This window comes from Triturus cristatus, chromosome 2_2 (assembly GCF_964204655.1).
Source record: "Triturus cristatus chromosome 2_2, aTriCri1.1, whole genome shotgun sequence".
NCBI lineage: Eukaryota > Metazoa > Chordata > Amphibia > Caudata > Salamandridae > Triturus > Triturus cristatus.
Genome location: NC_140582.1, coordinates 334813337 through 334834689, shown reverse-complemented (window position 1 = coordinate 334834689; position 21353 = coordinate 334813337). Strand labels below are relative to the sequence as shown.

General features: G+C 46.2%; 1 long non-coding RNA gene across 1 annotated transcript; it reads left to right on the top strand.

Moving 5' to 3' along the window:
• The first annotated feature begins 1682 nt into the window (after positions 1-1682).
• Positions 1683-15295, top strand: LOC146862223 (uncharacterized). The gene is made up of 3 exons (XR_014978395.1): positions 1683-1801; positions 14174-14235; positions 15151-15295. It is a non-coding gene; the product is annotated as an uncharacterized LOC146862223 (long non-coding RNA).
• The last annotated feature ends 6058 nt before the right edge of the window (positions 15296-21353 follow it).

The following is a 21353-nucleotide window of genomic DNA, read 5'->3' as shown; positions in this document are numbered from 1 at the left end:
AGCGTGGTTGTCTTGGGGGTGCTGCAGCACCCACACTACCCCTCCCACACCGCATCAGCATCACTTATGGTTGTAACTAAAATTAAGACGCCCTGTAAAAATGATGTACTTCAAATCTATGCATCAGTAGACAATAGAAATTGAGGAAGGGCGAAAGAATGGAAATCAATGTGTAACTTAAGGTTAAAAAATGTTCTTTCTTCGAGGAACAGCAATAAGCAAGTTAAATATTCTAAAAGAAAACACATAACCAAAATCAATTGTTACACCTGGTAACACTCTGGGGGAAGGAGGAGACTTGCCACAGCCCATACTTAGTGACCTCACTCAAAATGTTCTATTCTCACAGGGTACCATTGTGTGAGTTCCCCTTATATAAGCACACATCCCACTACAGAAAAGAACTTTCAGGCAGCATATGTCACTTTAGATCTACTACCTCAGGTGGTGGTCGCCTGATGCTTTTAAGTATGTGCGGGTGGGTAGCATGTACCCTAAGTGCCTCCTCATCTGCTGTTTTAGCCAACTGACTTGGCCTAGGCTTAGACGTAGCCTCTACCCTAAGAGTGGCATTTGCCTTTTCCAGACACATTTGCCAGTAGGTTCTCAATCAGCATGCTTTGGGTGGATTGCAACTTTTTTTTTTTTTTTTTTTTTTTTTTTTTATAGTTTAGTTTTTGACTTAACATGCTGATGCCATGTACCAGTTTGGTGACGAACTACGACTCCACTAAAACATAACACAATTTATAGACCTGACAATATTTTCTCAAACTTTTAATGGCATAAACAAAGACATTAACATGAGTAGGCCCATACTTTTCCTCTATAGTCACAACTGTATGTTCACCCTTCTTGCAAGACAGCTAAACCCAAGCCTTCTGGTTGGGAAGGGAAATAATCACTTGGTCTTCCAACCCACTCTTGTGGAACGATGGGTGTTCCAACTCCTCATTTCTTGCATGCCCCTCTATCTACATTGGTGAGACCTATCAGGTGGGCAGACTGACTTTCCTCCTAATTAAGCATTTTTTCACTAAGGGGTTGTAGGCATCCTCTCTGCCTGGGATACAAAGTGGCAGGACTTCTCCATGGATCTGGGTAACTCAATGAGCTGAACAAGCCTACTGTAGAACCGCATAACTTAGTGAGATTCCAAGGGAATGAATCGCACATTTCCAAACAAAAAGACAGTATGCAGAAATGTGGATGAATGACCTAGGTATGGGTTACGCTTTACCCATGAGGAACAGGTTCAGTACTTATTTACATTTGGTTGGCCTCTATGTAAGTTCTTAAAAACCTTTTAGTGAAACGAGAATGAGAAAAACCAACAAATGCATAGAAGACCGGACTTGGGGCCTTAAGACCCAACTCTGAAGCCAAGAATTCATTAATTGGGAGGGGGGGGGGTGTTACACCCAAACATCCCCTTGAAGCTACGCCTCCACATAAAACTCAACCCTTAGCAAGCACTGTACACATCCAGTGTGTTTCTTCAACCATATTGAGTTCTGTTACTTTGATTGATGTGTTGTACCCTACACACTGACAACCCTCGTGTGAATTAACTGTCACTTTTCCACCTCTCTCATAGCCATTCTTCAAAGTCCTTCCTGCAGTAGGCACGCCAGGAAAAGGCACGTAGAGGAGATGCGCTTACGAAGGAAGTGCTCGCAGGAACCACAGCAAATGGAGCTCGTGTGAAGACACAAGCGAGTGCCGAAAAGTGGTGTTCGTGCTGACCAGAATGAAGGGGTGCTCGTGCAGGAACTGGTATTCTTGCCAAAGAAACACAAAGGTTAGTCTATCAATAAAATAAATGTATATATCTGAGCAGGTAGCACTGAGGTGCTCAATTCACCTACAATTTTGTATTATAAAAAGAGGGGCCCAGACACCAGACTTTTAGATCACTTCTGGGAATCAAGAGGAATCCTTGACCAGGAGAAGAGCTGGAGAAAATAATGAGGAGTACTGCCTTTTGCTGTTTGCTGTCTGGGGTTGGCCTGCAGGGGCTGATTCTGTCAAGGAAAGAACAAGGACTTTGCTGTGTTTTCGCTGTATCCCCTGCTTGAGCAAGATCTCCAAGGGCTTGAAATAGAACTTGCCTCCTGTTCTGAAAGCTCCGGGACAGCTCCCCTCTGTACACCTAGCAGAGAACATGAGTCACAAGTGATCCAGGATTAACTTTTTATCTGCTTTGGCTTCACAATCAGCAGCACATCCTCGCTCTGTAATAGAAGTGATGGAGCCCCTTTCCTGATTCTTAAGGAAAGGCCCAAGAATCGATGAGAGCCTTGGCAGTTTCATGCCTTCCATCTGCCCGTCAGTAATATACAGTGCTTTAAAGCTGTGAAAAGTGAAAATAAAATAACGGCCGTCCGTACTACTATTGCAGTTGCACTGCAGTGCATCCCCACTGATGGGTCAGGGCGGGCCGGCATCCCCTGACATCGAGGCCGTAGGGGAGTGGCGGCTGCACCTAAAGTGCGCATGAAGGTTTGGCCGGCCGTCTCGGCCGGCCAAACCGTCATGCGCACTGTGCATGCTCTCCACAGGCTGTATTATACAGCCTTCCTGGAGAACATGCCCAGCCTCCAAGTCCCCGCTGCGCGTTCATTCACGGCGCTCAGACCAAGCACAATGCTGCTTAAGGCAGCATTGTAATTGGTCAAGGGATTCAGGGAGGCTGGGTGCTTACTGGTGGAAAAGACGTGGCAGCTGCGACGGTGACCGCAACTTCCAGGTAAGTTTTGTTTCCCTTGTTCTTATTTATTATTTTTAATTCCCTCCCCCACTCTGCTCCTCGACTCCCTCCCCACCCCCTATGTCTGTCAGATAGCAGCCGCTACTGCGCACATCATCTCCACTCCTGCTGCTGGTTCCAGGAGCAAGAGGCGGTGAGGCATGGCCTTGCAGCATCTTGCTTCCTGCACTCAGACAGAACTTTCTAATTTTATTTGCAGAGTTTTATATAGCTCTGGCTAGACCCTGAGGTATCAGAGCGATTTACATAAGGATCAGCGAGTTACAAGTTACAAAATTGCAACAGTTACAGGAGCCAAGTATAGCATAGGGAAAACAGTGTTGCATGAGTTAATAGCGCATAGCATAACCAAGACACATGTCCAGAGAGGCATAGTAGGGTGAAGGTACAAAGGGTTAGGGAATGCAGATCGGGTCGGGAAGACTGGCAAGGGGGAAAGTACTTCAGGGGATGGATTCGTCGGAGGGCGGGGGAGGAAACGAGACCCAGCGGAGAGACGAGGGAAACCATGTCCAATGTCAGGCTGGGTAGGTGATTGCTGAGGGGGTAAAACAAAGCCTAATCTCCTCTATGGCTGATAAAACAGCTCCACCGGGCAGTGGCCATGATTTCTCGGGCTCCGAGGTCAGCAAAATTCATGGTCCATCAGAAGATCACGAACCAAAATCGTGGTAAATGGAGAGTTGAAGGTCCGCCATCCATTTAACTTCAGGTGAGTCCAAAGGTTCAAGGAGGGGGTAGAACTCCAGGAATTTGAGCCGGGAAGGTAATCCTTAGCCAGGGAGATCCCGGCCGGAGCTCCTCGCATGTCGGCTATCTTGACCAAGGGAGCCTGCAGGTGCCAGGATGGTCTACTGCGAGAAGATCAAAAATCCCGGAGCGTTCTAAAACTCACACCGCAAGCAATCGCACTGCAAGCAATCCTAACATTCTATCAAACAGTCAGACTCATTCTACACCTGATCCCATTTTACAGTACTTCCCTGCAATCACCCTGCTAAAATGGTAAAAGGAACTGTACAATGGCCTTCCTCTCCACCTCAGTGATAATTTAAGAATCAAAGTATCATAGATTTCAGTCCAATTTTGTGTAGCTCTCTGACTTTTCCTGATCCACAAAATCCCCAGGATTGGACATGGAAATTTACACACATCCTATATTTCTAGCTTAATCCTCCTGAAGCAAGCATCGTCCTTGTGTCTGCTAGGTAGATAACCGTCAGCAGTACATTTGGCAGATGTATGCATTGGCAAGAAAAACTTATTTTAATTTCCTCCACATAATTTTGTCTGTCTTTGACAGAATTAATTATTTGTGCATTTGCAGGGGTGGAATCTATCTGAAATTGTTTGTGAATACCCACAGACAAAGGTTTGCAGGTGTTCACTGTAATGTGATGGGCAACACTTCCTCCCCTGACTTGCCCCCGTTGCACCTCTTTTCTTAGATATAATCCAGTAGACACTTTGCTATGCGATTGAATTGTCTCCAGTTCTCTATTCTAAAAGGGGGGGCGCAGAGGAGGGAAAGTAAGGGTGTGTATACACATCTGCATGCCCTCATTTTGTGAATCAGGCTGTAGGCCTTACACCCACTACTCACTTTGGCACTCTTAGTAGATCTTCAGGCTTAGTCCACAAGGAGTGTAAAGCAGCTTGTTTTGCCAGACTGCAATCTTATAGTATAGATTAAGTGAAGAATAACCAGACAAGGTATTTATAAAAATGTTTATATTCTATATACTTTCTAACACATACAATTATCTTTTACCCAGAGATATGCACAAGGCACACAATACTTTGAAAGAAATCACAGTAAATAGAATGAAATACACAGTGGGCCTCCGGGGGGACCAAACCATATACTAAAAGTGGTAAACGAACGACGACTAGAGTCAAGACAATGTTGAGAGGCTGTAGAAGTGCTGGGTACCCAAGGAACCACCCAAGGTGAGTAGTTAGGAACCCCTCGTAGAGCGTGTGCAGTTTGAGTACATGACCGTGTGCTCCATACAAGTGTACGTGTAAGTCGCGGTTGAATTTTTAAAGATTAAGGACCCTTCCCAGTGGACCCTGAAGAAACCCCGTGGAAGACTGAAGGTTGGAGAGCCCCCCCACCCGCTGATACCCTAGTACCCATGTTACCTACACCACGCAAGCCGGGTGAATGTGTGTGAAGTAGTGTTGGAAACCTGCCGTTGTATGGCCAGTTACGGCCTAGTCCCCCCTCTAACTGTGTATCCTTTCCTGGGTGAAGATGGGGTCCAACCCCGGTGTCCGAAAGTGCTCACATCTTCCGCCGAGGCAAACAATCCATTAAAGCACAATTTATTTATTTTTTGGAATAGGGGTCGTAAACCCCGGTCGTATTTATTAAAAAATAAAAAAACAATATTCAAACAATACAGTATATTTACAGAATATATACGCAATACGCAGATAGTCCAAACCGTTACATCGATAGGTACATATGTTTTTTTGCCTAACTTGAACAGGTTTCTAATACATAGATATTCCTATCTTAAACTAAACATTCACAACAATTAACATGATCTTTCTGCGTATCCCTGTTTGAGCCCACAGCAAGGTCATAACTGGCCCCCAGAATCTTGATTAAGCTATGCCCGCACTCCAACCGGCATGCGCAAGGGGCCCGGTTCCCCGAGAGGTTACTCCAACCCCCCCTACACCCAGAAAATTATCTCCATAACCGGAGTGTGCATGCGCAGGGGGCCCTGTTCCCCGGGAGGGTACTTCCCCCTGAACACCGCCTACACCCATCAAATAATCTCCATAAGGGGCCCATGCAGTCATGCGCAGCTTACTTGCACCCTTGTGCGCATGCGGGGTGGCCAACCAGCCTACTGAAAAACTTAACTCTCCTCCCCCCGCACCCTTCCAGCCAACCGGCTGTAACTGCCCCTGTAGTTTTATGAGACAACTTGTCCCTCCTCCCCCCCCCCCCACCCCCCCCCGCCCTGGGGGCGACCCATTAAAAAAATGGCGGTGCCCCCAAAGACCTTAAATTTAAGCTCCCCAATCATGACCTTACCGCCACAGGCCAGTATAGTTGACCGACTATCTGGCCTCCCCCCAACTCCGAGAAAGGTCAGGCTATGTCCAGTGCCTCCTTTTGCATGCCAGTAGACCTTCCACAAAACACCAATTGGCCCATTTCTAAGCATACACCATAGAACAGTAGATCTTATTATCGCAAAAGATGCCTGGCCCACTGAGACCAACCATGCCCTGTCGGTTCCTACTCCCTTTATGCAGAGATAGGCATTCTTGTTAATGACAGGAAAGTTTGCCCAAGACTCATATGAAGGAACCAGGCAAAACCGCTGACCCAGGTGCTTTATAGGACGTGCAACCCAGGCCCCTCTGGGGAAAAAACAGGGTCGCTGTGTGCAGTCTTCAACACCTGTCAAGGCCCGTAGATGCTATGAAAGGTTCCCTGGCGATGGCGCCGAAGGGAACCCCATGCTTGATATATAGCTTAATTAGCATTTGCTGTCCAGGACGTATCCTCCATTAAGGGTGATATTCTTATGCACGCCACCTGCCGAAAACCATACTCCACCTATGTCCGGGAGCATGCATGCGCAGGGCGCCCTGGTTCCCCGGGAATGTACTTTCCCCCGAACACTCCCTATGCCCAGCAAATTATCTCTATAAGAGGCCCATGCAGTCCTGCGCAGCTTACTTGCGCCCTTGTGCACGTGTGGGGTGGCCAACCAGCCTACCGGAAAGCGTAACTCCCCCCCCGCACCCTTTCAGCCAACTGGCTCTAACTTCCCCCTGGAGTTTTATGAGAGGCCACTGTCCATACTAGTTACGGGCATATTGCCTGTTTAGTGGCCATGGCAGAAATCGGCTGCCCTATGGGACTTCTGTACCCGTTGTACCCCCATCTCCCAGGACAGGATATTAACATGCTACTTGGGAGCTGATTAGATGCCCAACCAGCATTGAGGGGCTCCCAGCCATCGTAGAGGCTTTGGGAAATATGCAGCTCGAGCAGGTTTAGTCTTCCAGACTATCTAGGAGCCAAACTAAATGGCCTTTAATAGGAACTAGGGACATGTTCCTTGCTAGTGCATTTGCACTAAAAAAACGCCCACAGTGTTTGTCATACCGTAGTAAACGGGCGAGTAATAAAATTTGGAGTCTAGGAACAAGGGACAGGTGCCCCACCAGATCTTCCCGAGAGCTCCCATAAATGTCACCCTGAATGTGAAAAAATCAAGGTACCCCCTGAAAACTGGCACTCGCACGTACGAGCGCCGAAAGATATTTCTTAAAACAAATACCATTACACAAGGATCGCTGAGGTGTTGCAGCTGTACGTGACCCTTGGGTTTGGTTATACTGACCAGTCCTGTCCCTTTGCATGGCAGCATATCACTAAATTAACCTCACTGACGACAAATTTCGGTTGCCATATCTATATACAACCAATGACAGTGCATGTGCTGCAGCATCTGACCCATGCCTGCTGGCCCTTTGGAGCTTCTCCTTGGTTGCCCGCCGCACTTGAACGCCTCTGTGTGCCATACTTGTTCTGGATCTTCCGTTCCGACTGCCTCCCACACTTGCCGTCTTTGTCACGTGGTTCCCCTCTCAAGTGTCACAGCTGTAGATCCATGCCATAAAATTAAACATAAAACACAATTGATCAGTGCTCCATCATATGGAAAAAGGATAGAGTTCACCAAACCAGCCCCAATGTTAACAGCATGTGACTGTATTCCCTTTATAAACATTAGACCGCAGTAACTCCACACACATGCCGATAAACAATGTATCCTATAGGTGTCAGCGGTGAGCCTGTGCTACATGGCTACCCGGCCTCATTGCAAAACACTGCCTTACCATGGCTGCAGTATTGGGACTAAGCAGATGCCGGATTAGCCTTGCCTCCCTAGGAATCATTAAGAGGCTTGCAAATTAGGAAAACCATTGTGCCACAGGTGTCATTGTGGAAATGATGAGCCTGAGGTTATATGATAGTCTGTTCCCAGCATGAGTCAGCCATGTTTCACAGTTTAGGAGCCCATCGGGCTATTCGTCCGTTTAAGGCACGAACTGCTGAGGCACCCATACCCCCGCCGAGCCCCTGCTGGCCGCGTACCTTATCCTTATTGCCTGTGTGTCTCCAGACCTAATTCCCTGGCTCCGCCCCCAGCTGCCAGTGGGCACAGAATTTTGTATGCCACCTACGAATAGTTACCCTGCAAAGGTAGTCAGTACACGAGATACAGGCGAAGCCCTCACAACATATTATTCTGAGATCTATGCTTGGGCACCATCGCCTTAACTACGCATGTTCAGGATGTTCACCCCAGCTTGCGACCCTGGCCCATACAAAAACGCCTGCTCCTGCTGCACAAGGATATTCCTTGTGTGCTGGTAATCCAGCTGGCCCCCAAAATCTACCCAGCATTTGGCGGGAGGGTCAGATGATGAAATGTCATTGGGTGAGTGGGATTACTAAACACATGCGCTGATCCCGGTAGCGGTCCCTATCTATGTAACTGAGACCCATCACCCCATTTTCTGTAGGAGTATCTGGAATACGACACACTGGCGCAGCCGTGACGAACCAGGTCTGCTCATGAGATCTATCCCTGTGCAAAGGCCCCAATTTATGTGCTTGCACTAGAGGCAATATTCTATGCACATTATCGATGAAAGTAGCAAACTGTTTCCATATGAACTTCTATGGTAACCTGTACCTAGTACCAGACATATGGATGGCATGCGCAATTGGTATGGCATACATCGCTATGGCAAACAGACAATAGCCCAGCCAATTTGTGTATTATACATCGCGAAGTGACACCTTCGTGCGCCTGGCTATATATATGTTCCATCGTGCCCTTTCCTGTTAGCGCTCTCTACCTAAATGCATTTTTCTCAGATACAGTTAGTTATTTCTTGTTTGTGCGTCAATCATTTAATAAAACACTGGTCATTTCATAAAAACACTGGCTGCGTTTCTGCCAAACCCCCAAAGATGCAGTCACGTCTTTAGTTTGTGCGCATGTTCCTTAGTCCCATCTCAGGTTTCTAGCATTAGATATTGATTAGATCCCATGCAAATACTGCTCCGAAATGAAGCTCTGCGATATGCACCCCCCCACATTCCGATCGGTGTTTAGGGGTCTCATTCCCTGATGTGAGTATTCTGTACAATTATCCAAGAAGATGATTCCAGCAAACCTCTGAAAGAATGGGTCAAGAAATCCCCCAACACCAGCTACGCTGACTATAGATGCCGCCTCTAGCGTATGGATGAGAGCTTGAGCAAATAACTCGAGGGCCACGGGCATAGGAGGAGCCATAGCATTACTAAAGTAAAATTACTCCTTCATTGATGCAAGTGGCTTACGCTGTTCATCAAGAGTTGTTCAGTGTGGATCACCATGGACCCCGAATGAGATGCCTTTGTATGTTGTACTTCCTTAGTACAGGGATGTCTTAAGGGTGTGGCCTCCTAGTACTTCTGAGCATTACATCCCACTACCCTGTGGTGCTATCGAGGTACTGACCCATTAACAGTACTGCTAAAGGCATTACTCACTCACCAACCCCATTGCAATAACAGAGAACTGTGGGTATTGGCACCTTATTAAGACTGCAGTACCGATGAGAAAGGCAACAATGTTGTTTGGACCTTATTGCTGGCCTAGCACCTGCCAACAGAATATGGAAGAGGGACGCACTGTGGTAAGAAAATTCAATTCAACATGAATTGGCACACGGATGAAGGAAAGAAAATATGTGCATCACGGCAGAAAAATTGAGGAACACAACAGATAATGCACCTGAAATATAGATATCCCCTGATACAGTAAACAGACATTCTTTGTCGGAAGACTGATAATTAAACAAGACAATGGTTTGCCAAGTCAGAAAGAGATGGCACCAGTTAAACATGAAAAAACGTGCATCATGAGTGTGGCCCTATATAGCGTGCTTTGGTAAAATATACTAACACACTGATGTGTGATGTGGAAAGAGACCACCATGTCCCTTGTAACACCAAAAAGGCACAGACCGTGTTCCACGGCTCGCAAGGCTGCAACATCTACTGCACCGAACTCCGGTTGCTGGATGGTGAGCGAGTGACCTTTTGTCCATGAGCTCCAAGCAGTGATTGGTCCCTAATACAGGAAAAAGATGTCCCCTCCCCCCTTCTCCGTGCACACAGGCATTCCCAAAATTCTTGCACCCTCCCTGTCTTTCATCCAAAGCCAGGACTATGGGGAGTCTGTTACTCCTCCGCAGACACTCGTGCATCGGTCTGTCCATCTCTACAAGTTTACTGCCTTCATTCGCTCGCAGGCTGAGATTTGTGCACTCCAGATAAGCATGAAATTAATAGATCGCCTGACTCGCCCGAGAGAGGCTGCTACACTCGTTCTCTAACTCATTATACTAAATTCTCCTCGAAATCAAGTGAAGTTTCACCTTAGGTTAACACCCTCCCCTCACGGGCATTAGCCATTCTAGGCTCCCCTTATGATCAAACTGCTAACTTGGATGCAGCCCGCCAGCGACCACATTCCCTTACCCCAACACGAAGGAAATTGCTTCCAGGTGACGGCAGCTCCCTGGCGCAGTGGAATTCCATGCTACCCGGTCGTGCTCCATCTGCTTCCAAATGCGGCCAATACTTCTGAGACGTTCCCACGGCCCCAGCCGAGATAAACCGGGACGCCGCTCTGCAACGACAAAAAAACAGCTGAGCTACCACACAGCTGCTCACCGCCTCAGATTGCAACCGTCGCTCTTCCTCGACCACGCTCCTGAAAGAAAACCTGGAAGACAAAAAAGGAAAGAAATTGATTTAAACCTCCTAGCGAGGTCCGAGATCCAATTCGTTGAGGGAGCGGCGAGCAAAGAGGACGCTCTCGCCGCTCCCTCAAGCAGCTCACCAAAAGATGCAGGCCACAACACACACAATGCAGTGTGGCTGAAGATTCTGGTCACAGGAGATGCTCGAGGTTGGGGCTACTTGGAGCCTGAAGATCTTCTTGGAGAGACGTCAAAAAGCCTTTGCAACTGCAAGTTGACGTGGTGCACAGTGGTCCAGTTATTGCAGCCCCCACGAGGATAACTGGCCTCAATCTTGGTGAGACGGTAGAGCAGACCTCAGGAGGTGTGGAAAACCACCACCTGTGTTGCAGATGCTTAGAAATATCTTCCCCTGGATCCCGCTTAATGCCAGAAAGGCCCTCTTTCAGACACTCTTAGTTAGCCGGCTTGACTATGGCAATTCTTTGCTGGTAGGATTAAGGGAAGACCTGTTATCTAGATTGCCGGTTGTCCAGAATACGGCAGCCCGCCTTGCCCTCAAACCAGCGCAAACCCCCTCCCTACCTCTCCTGCGCCAATTACATTGGCTTCCTATTAGGAAACTAGCTATCTTTAAGCTGCTATGTATGGTCTTTAAGTCTCTCCAGGGGACTGGCCCTACCTATCTGACTAAGAAAATTGAACGCTATCAACCCGCACGACAACTGAGATCCAGCTACCGCAATTTGCTCTGTACGCGGAGAATAAGGAAGACCAAAATGGGTGGCCATGTGTTTTCTTATTTGGCCCCTAGCCACTGGAACAAGCTCCCTGAACAAATACGTACCTGCTTCAATCTATCTAAAATTAAAAAAAAATGCTCAAGACCTGGCTATTCTAAAGATTTCACTGTATATAAGGTTTCTCTTCTCAGACGCCGAGAGATCCCATTGGGGATGATTCGTTGCACCATACAAATGAGTCTAAAGTAAAGAGCTGTTCGGAGTCTGGAGGAGCTCAGGATCAGCAGACCGGTAGACTTGGTTGCGGTGCCTGCGACTGCAGCGGAGTTATTCCTTCACTCCAAGGGAGATTCCTTCAAGTGTCTTTGATGCTTCACAGGCCTTGGAAGGTTCCTGTATGATGACCAGGCACAGACGATGTAGCAGACTGGAAGGAAGACTAAGTCTGGCACAAACGAAGTCCAGCGAAGTCCAGAGTGCCCAGAGGGTAGAAGTGGTGTCTGATCTGAATCTTATCCCATGATGATTCTACGGACCTACACCCAGATAAGCCCTTAAGTACCCTGGGGAAAGGCTTGTGAAGATTCCAGGGACCCTCCCAGGGGAGGGGCTGGATAGAGGGGAGGTTTCTCCCATGTCCATTGTCCAGTTTCACCCCAGAGCGGGAGCCAAAGGCTCCAAGGACTGGTTTGAACTTGACAATGCGTGGGGACACCAAATGTGCCCCACATGCATACTGAGAGGCGCTGGCAAGCGTACCCACCCTGCCCCAATACACACAATCCTGTCTGGGAGGTGGCCACGCCTCCCTGTGACAGGATGCCTACTACCCTACCTTCCTCTGCTCAAGCTTGCCTCAGCAGCAAAAGGTTAGAATCGTGTCTCTGGTTGGCCGCAACCATTTTGTGCTGTCTGGGTCAAGAAGGCTGGTACCGGGAACACTGAACTCTTCCAGGGCTTGGAATCATACCTCCCACTAGGTCTACGGTGTGAGGATATGATCCCAACATGTTTGATACCAAACATAAGATTAGTTGCACGCCATTTTGAGATGGTCATTGTGTAATTACACAGTGAGCCCCTCTATATAGTATATGACTGCTTCACTGACAACCCGGGAGAAAGGACTCCGTAGGCTGTAGGGGTGTTCTGCTCATACAGGTGCTCCCTCTTACTTAGAACTAAGCACCCTACCTTCAGGATTGCAAAGGCCTGCTATAGGGGTGGCTTATAGGTTTTAAGTGCAGTGACCCTAGATATAGGAAACCTATATCTTTAGTAAGTGGTGCTAGCACCAACATACACTGGCTGCAATGGCAGGCCTGCAGTTCCATTTTGAATGGTCTCTCAAGAGTGGCATTATGCATGCTTCAGCCCATGGGAGACCTCTGGATTACCTATGCCCTGGGTACCTTAGTACCATATACTAGGGTCTTATAAGGGTACCCCAGTATCCAATCTGGGATGTACCGAAGTATTGAACATAACAATTTAGGGAGAAAGCAGATAGACTGGTTCCTGATCAGCAGGATCCCAGTCGGACTAGTCAGTAACAGCTTAGCACCAGGCAAAAAGTGAGGGTAACCATAAAGGCAGATCCTACTTTCCTACACAACTCCCCCTGCACCCCCAACCAAACGTAAGGAGATGAGACTAACCTTGCCCAGTTGAGGCTTCAATATCCAAGTGGAAATATCTGGAAAGTACTTCTGCATTGGCATGGTTACTTCCAGGTCTATGTTTCACTGTATAGTCCATCTCCTGTAGGGAAATGGACCACCTCAAAAGTTTAGGGTTTTCACCCTTCATCTGTTTAAGCCATACGAGGGGCTTATGGTCTGTCTGAACAATGGAGTGACTGGCAAACAAGTATGGCCTCAGCTTCTTCAGGACCCAGACCACAGCAAAGGCCTCCCCCTATATAGCTGACCAACGTTTCTCTCTGGGGGTCAACCTTCTGCTAATTAAAGTTACTGGTTGATACTGGCACTCTGCATTAGGTTGTGACAACACTGCCCCTACCCCCAACTCAGATGCATCTGTTTGGACAATGAATGTTTTAGAGTCGTCAGGACTCTGCAGAACGGGAGCACTGCACATGGCCTTCTTGGGGTCATCAAATGTCTCAAACTGTCTGCTGAACTTTTTAGGGCTTTTTCTTTGATGTGAGATCATTCAAGGGAGTCACTATGGATCAATCCTTGTGTCTCCGATGAATTGCCTACCTAAGATCAACCTTCCTATGATGATGATGTCACCTTGGAAGGTGGAAGGCAGGCCGATTGTCAGACAAGCAGGTACCAATGTGCAACTATTCCCTTGGTCTACCACTGGAAGTCTCACCGTCTGCAACAGAAGCACTCAGTATGTGCTTTTGTGTAGGTTAGAATGTTGTGTCTTGGTGACTCTACATGGTAGTCACTCTCTATTCCGATGTCTGCATTCTACCCTCTCTCAGATTCTCCTCGGCCATAGTTAATTTCTGGCACACTTCTATTTGCCTTGCACAGCATTTGTTTATGTTTTGGACATACCACCTCATCCCTCTTATGGTTCACCTGTTCAGATCAAATTCTTGAATTCCATATCCCACCCACATAAAGTGAATTGTAACCCCTCACATTCTGTAACTATTGCCTGGTGGCTGCATGCCAACCTTAAGCCTGGCAGGACCAGTTAAGTTGAATGGCACACGTGATCCCAAAAATCAGTTTTCTGTTAACTTGACTCGAAGACTAGGTTAGATCTCCTGATGAGAAGAGTGCACTGCTGTTGCACTCCCCCTGTTCTATTTTTGCTGAACATGGCCTTCTCCTTTTTAATGTAACCAAGCTTTTTTTCTCTTAATTTTTTACAGATCTTCCTCCTCCACATTCAGTATGTTTGCACCTGTTGTGCTTTGGAATCAAAAATACATATGTAAGTTAACCATTGAATAGGTTTTTTTTTTTCCACAGTGGGGGGGGGGGGGAAGTATGATGAATGAGTCGTCACTATTTACCCTTGTTGCCTAGTTGGTTGTTACTGGTTGATGGGTGGTGTAGTAGTGCATCATTGTTGGGTGGGAAAGTATGTTTCTGTTGAGAGAAATGCTATTATGTGACACTGTTGTTCACGCTCTGCACATGCATTGCCCATTAAGTTCAACACTTAAGGCTAAGAGAAAGTTGTGGACTTCGGACTTAAGCTGGACAAAAGTAAAAACCATATAAGAAAGTAGGTGCGTGAGGTAACCTATTTATTGTTCTGTCTGTAGGAGGCAGGCTATGGGGCCTTGTATGCTTTTTCACTCTTTATTCCAACTACGCATGTTATTCCTTTGTTTTTAGTTGACTACTTTACACACTGTTTGTTTTGTATTTGTTTTATTCAGCAGTTCCCTCACTGTTTGCTTGCCTAAAATGTCGCACCCAAATAGCAAGCCACGTCTTGTGGGTAATGGATTCAGTCGGGCCTCCAACTCTTTCTCTCTGGAGCCATCTCAATCCTCTTCGGATAGAGATGCCTACGCGTTTAGTTGTAAATGGCTAATGTCTTTTGTATGACTAACTCATGTATAAGATGTCATGGCTCTTTATCAAATTAGACAATTAGAACTGGTGAATGGGTAGGCGAAGTGGATTGCCATAAAAAAACAAGCATAAGCAAAAACAAGAAGTCTAGATTGCATTTTGAGTCCTGTCCAAAATATTTTTAAAAGCCTGCTGCATTGAGAATACAAAAAAGTGATGATTGCTTTCTGTATGCAGAGCAACTGTGGACTAAATGATTTAATGTGTGATGGGCCAGTGTACTTCTGAGATGTAAAATAGTTCCCTCATCATTGCAATGCAGGCAATCTAAAGGACGAGGAGTTACTCACCCGACAGCCCGTAGCAGGAGGTGAAAGAACATTGCTCCTCTGGGTGGAGCCAAAGCCCACTCTGTGTATTTTAAAGAACTGGTAACAACAATAGGTCTAGCTGACAAGCCAGACCTAAAAAGCCTTTGCTCATCAGATTGTCTGTCCAGATTCATGCTGGTCTGTATTTTTGATGTTTGTTTTCCCGGTCAATAAATGCACACCATGTTCTGTATATTATCCTTCTTGTACATAAATAAGCCTGCAGGTGCAGACTCCACGCCATCTCAAACACAGTAACATCAGGCCACTGAACATGTGCAATGGGCACCATTTTCAATGTTCTGATGGAACCTTCTTCCTTGTGGCAGCATAGACTTCCTTCTCTAGTGTGCTGCCTTGTGCGCATCGGTAGCTGAAAAGATGAGCTTGGGTCCTTTCACCTTAGTCATTGGATTTGTACTGGTAGCAGACCGGCACACTGGTCCCTCTGTGGCCTGTATGTACATGTATTTTTTTTTGTTCAATGTACAGCAATATTGACTGTTCTGTGTCACTAATACAAAGTAGATCTTGATGCGCCCTTTAGGTTGCGTTTAGTAGATGAATTCCATCGTTAGTGGAAGAGTTGGTAAGAGCTTTTGCCTTTAATTACCTGCAGCAGCAGAATAATTGCTAATTATTTTTACATTTATAAATATGAAATTTTAGATATCTCGCCATTGACAATGGGCATGTTTTTCCACTAAGGGATTCTGAATGTGCTGTGATCAGGGAGTGCATGCTTTAAGTTAATTGTGCCACATGTGATTTGATTTTATTATTTTTAAAGCACAGCGTTTGCCCAGGGCCGTCTTGGAGCTGCTCATGACAGGTAGCTGTAAGCGAGATTTAAACTGATACTAGTCCTGCCTAAAAAGCCAGGATTTTAAGGCTTTCCTGAACCTGAAAATGGAGGTTGCCGATTTCAACTCCAGGGGCTGACCATTCTAGTTTTGGGCCATATAAAGGACACGGTTCCTGCCTCCCCAGATATCCAGTCTGTGAGTGGGGATTACCAAATCTCTTGCAGCACTGGAATGAAGGGTCCTACACGGATGGTACCATCTGAACCTGTCTCTGAGATAACCAGGGCAAAGGCCATGGAGTGTCTTATAGGCTGCACAAAGTCCCTCAAACACTATGCGCTTTTTCACAGGCAGTCCGTGTCAACCATTAATGGTTTGAGAGGCTGATCCATATCTGCAGACCTTCATCCTTGTACAGGATGCTGAATTTTTTAAGATTTGTAGTTTATTCAAGAATATTTTGGGCACGTTTTGATGTTGCCCATTGCAGTAGTCTATTCTGTAGAGCACTAGTGCAATGACAATGGTCTTTAGCATGTCCGAGTTAAAATGTAACAATTTTCTTCACCATGCACAAGGAGGGAAAGGAGGCTTGAGATGACTTTGTTCACTTGCTCTTTGTATGTCAATCAGTCAATCATGACAATTTTTTTACCTTATGTACCGGCTTCGAAAGGGTACCTAGTTCCTCCGGCCACCACTTTGCGGGGGAGAAGGGGGCAAAAAGTCGGATTGTTGCTGAATAAGATGACTTCAGACTTTGAAGAATTAAGTTTTACACAATTTTGATCATCCAAACGCCCACTACACTGATGCATCTGGTGAAGTTTTACTCATATTGGGCCCTTATCCGATAGCAAACACAATTTGGGTGACTTCGGCGTAAGACTCCAATGACAACCAATATGACTTGACTAAAGCTGCCAAGGGGGGTGACGTAGAAATTGAACAGCGTTCGGTTTAATGATAAGCCCTGTGGTACCCCACCAGGCTGCTTAAAGGGTTCCTAGGATAAATCTGTAAAGGAGACCAATCTGTATACATGTGTCAAGAATGATCTCAGTGGATTGAAGGCTACACCATGGATCGACAAGTTCTGTAACAGATGAATCAAAAGGTCATGATTGATCGTGTTGAACACCGCAGATAGGTCAAACAGGATAAGGGCGGCATTACCACCCTTATCCACTGCGGCTCTGATCTCTTCATTTGCCATCATGAGAGCTGACACCATACTGAAACCATTACAAAAGCTACATTGTGTATCATCGTCATCTTCCAAAAAGCCAGCAAGCTCAGAGTTCATGACTTTTTCAACCAGTTTTGTTGGAAATGGACCCTAGAAATAGAACAGTCGTTGTTTAGGTCCTGCTCATTCAGGTTAGTTTCTTTAGCAGTGGGAGCACCGAAGCAGACTTCCATTGCTTTGGGAACACACCCAAACTGAACACAGAGTAAAATATTTTCGTCCGATATGGGACTACTACCTCAGGAACTGGGTGAAAGATATTGGGTGAACACAGATCAGATGGAGAACCTGATTTTGACTTGGGGATAGCTTGAGTAACTTGATCCACCGCTATCATGGCAAACTCAGTAAAGTTGGGCTTGTTTGAAAGCCCTGCATCAGCCTCATTGCTATTCTGGCACTTAAACCCACTAGTGGTGAATTTATTAAAGATTACTCCTACTTTCTGCTGAAAGAAGATAGCCAGTTAATCACAAAAGGCCTGGCTGCCTTCTACTGAATTACGAATTGCTGCGGCTGCTGGTTTAGTAATGTCCTGAAAAAGGGCCTTGGTTGAATTGACTACTGACTTTATTTGTTCGGCAAAGAAAGTGAATTTTAATTCTAAGAGAAGATTCTTGTATTGTGTCATAAAAGATTTGTATTTATCTTTCTCTAGGACATTGTAGTCTTTCCTCCAGATTCTCTCTTGTCTGCGACAACTTTGGTTTGCAATCCTGAGAGTATTATGGAGCCAGGTTGTGGTTGGCTTGCATCTTCTGGTTGCTTTGTTTGGCGGGGGTTAATTTGTTAGCTGCTGGATTGAGCCAGCCTGCAAAGTTTTCTGCCATTGACTCCGTCACTAGTCTCATCTGGTTGAGAGTTTGCGAGTATAGCATTTAATTCTGAGGCTTGAACTCAATGCCATGCGTGCGAGACAACCAATTTGACACATGGTTTCTTCATCTCGAACTGGTTGTGGACTTTCCCTGCCTTCCCCCCTCTGTTCAGTTTCTCCTGAGTCCAGACTCTGCTTCATGGCCTGATGCTTCAATGCCTCCTCCATGTCCTTACATTGACAACCTTTAAGGATCTTTGCGATGACCAGGCTTTTCAGCACATGCGCTGGTCTAGCGAGACTTATTGAGAGGGCTCCAAAAAGTGCTACCAGGCCAGCCTAGAGCTACAGTGCATGTGCGCGGGCACGCGTGCCGCGCTTTACCGCGATTACTTTCACGGCCGCTTTGATGTTTGATGGTTATCGCGATCAGTTTCACTTTCACGGCCGCTTTGCATAGCCAATAGGTCCCACTATTGGGACCTTATAAGTATTTAGTTATGCAACTGTTGCATAGCTAAACACTTATAAGGTCCCAAAGGCGAGACCTATTGGCTATGCCAATGCTTGTTTAGACTGAGGACAGAACGGACGACAGTAAAACCATAGCTGGCGAGCAACATATACAATGCTGAACATGAATTGGAGCCAGCAATCACACAAAAAATTCAGAGTGGTTTACCTGTTGGCCTCTCGTTCTTCTGGTGCCTCGTTCGAGTTTTCACATTTCAGTACACCCCATATATCGTTGTTCTGACACTGATGGATTTCGTAAACCTCTGGCTCTTTTTTGGGCTATTTTGTGGAACAATGGTAGTTCTCTTTTTCCACTGATGCGATTGTATTTGGTTATGCATTTGCTCTGGTTTTGTTTTGGTGGTGTGGTTCTTTCTGGCACGATCGCAGATATACTGGGATACTGCAATTTTCTGTCTGGCATTGTTATGGTACAAGTTATAGGCACTGTTCTAAATTTCTAACATCTGTATTATTTCTGGGGTACTTTTGGCCAGTGTCTGGCACTGGGATGGTTTTGGCCTGACACTCTTATGATGTGTTTCTGGCACAGCAAGTTTTGCTGTGGCATAGTGCTGATTCAGTTGTGGCACTTCGTTCTGTTTTGCAGTTTCTCTGTGTCGACTGGCACTGTTGTTCTGGTACCCATCTAGCCCCTTACAGGCCCTGTCCCAGCTCTCTTCCTGTCCTTAGATGGTACGGCTTTCCTCCTGTCGCCTCCTACTGCCTCACGGTGAAAGTTAAGAAGCATGCAGCAAACCGCACAAGGGATACAGGAATATCGAATTGTTAGGCAAAAGGTGATTGTTTTAGAAAAAATACATTGGTATGCCAGTTCAATTTAAGAGCTCTCTTTCGCATGCAAACATACGCTCCAGTAATACCTCGCACCCTCCCCTGCCCCTTAAAGCATTACCTGAGGTTATAAGACTGCCCATCGAGCTAGTGATAGGCGCTACTCTATTGGAGTCAGCATAACCAGCATTGTATCAATGCGATGTTGCATTGGGGGGGGGGGGGAGGGGGGGTACATGCAGGTTTTACTTAAGTGGGCTGCACCTGATCTTGAATAATTTAAAAAGACTACTTTGTACATGATCATGCCATTTGTGTTTTGAAAATCTGCAAGCGGTGCATAAACACGCACGTTGTACTGATAGTCGTTGCTTACGAGAAGCAAGGCTGGCAGTAACTGTGCCTCTTTTGCAGGTTTTCAGAAAAACAAATAAGAGGCATTGACATTTACGATGCAAATAGCTCAAACTTGTTTTATCTGTGTTTCCCTTTAAAAAAAAAAAAATACATCAAACTCCCGATCACCTGGCCTCATCCCGTGGTGTGGGCTGCTGCACACCCCTGCATTTATTTTTACACACCCCTCCCCGTGGCCAGTGATCAGACCATCACTGCTGCATGATTCTTTTCTTCAGGGGGCCTCTTGACCACCACCTCCCTGCCTATTGTACTGTTAACAGTCAGCATCCACTGCGCCTCGGTGCAGACATGAAGGAGCGGAGGACCCCATCATCACCAGCTCCCACATCATTTCTTGAGCCGGCCCCGCCCCCTCCACATGAAACCATTCATCACGTGCGCCCATATCCCTCTGTCAATCATTGGTGCTGCAGAGCTTTGAAAAGTGCAGCTTCTTCTGCAGCCTCTTCGCATTGAGCTTCACCGATTTTGGGTGATAACAAGCGCTTCACCTCTACCGCAGACCGGCCTTGAGTTTGCGTTTTTAATTATTGATTTTGATAATAGAGGTAACCACTACGACCAGAATGCTAATAGAAACATTTGGTCGAGTTCTACAGGGAGTGAGCCCTCAACCCGTTTTTCTGTTTTCTCATGATGTTTATCGACTGCGTGGCGCCTTTTTACCAGTTGTTTTAACCATATTCCTGATAAAACATAATACCCTTTGTACGATTTCGCTTTTGTTCAACAAAAGCTGTCTGAAAACATGTACCCGATCAATCTATTGTTTTTTTTCTTCTAAAACATGGCCTTCTGCAGTCAAGTAGTTGCAGTGTCATTATGCAGACACTACTGACTTTGTAGGACTTTTCTCTTTGAGGACGATTATTTGTTGAAACAAAGATCAACCCATGTAAAAATACTGTCTGTACGTTCAGCTTTTGTGAATAGTAGGGGGATATCTTTTTTTAATGCTTGGATGGGTGTACCTGAATGGGTGTAGTCTAGTCCTACAAACTGTACATTGGCCATGATCCTAAGCCAACTGCTTTCTGGTTTAATTGGATTCTAATAACGTATAGCCCACTTAATGTTTTTCTCATGCTTGAAAGCATGTGATCTTAAACTGAGCAGGTGATGCTGTTTGAACTAAGTCACTGTTGTTGGTGAGATGTTGCCAGGCACTGCAGCCTGGGTTTTATGTAGTCCTGTTGAAAGAGAATGCAGATAGAGTTTAGTGAAATCTCTCATTTGTTGACACAAGCTTTTCACATATCTTAGGGTTGACACAGGGGACAGCTGTTGTCCATCCCTAGGCTTTCCTTTAAGAAATTATCACATGGATTATTTTAGTAGGCTTTAGCACTGCTTTATAGGCTCTGCTTCAATACCTGCTGATGCCGAGGCCCAAAGGCACCACAGCATCACTCAGTACCACCACAGCATTACTATGAGCTACCACAGCATCACTTAGCGCCACCCCATCAGCACTCAGCACCACCACAACATCACTCTGCACCACAATAGCTTCACTCAGTGACGCCACATCATCGCTCAGGGACAACACTG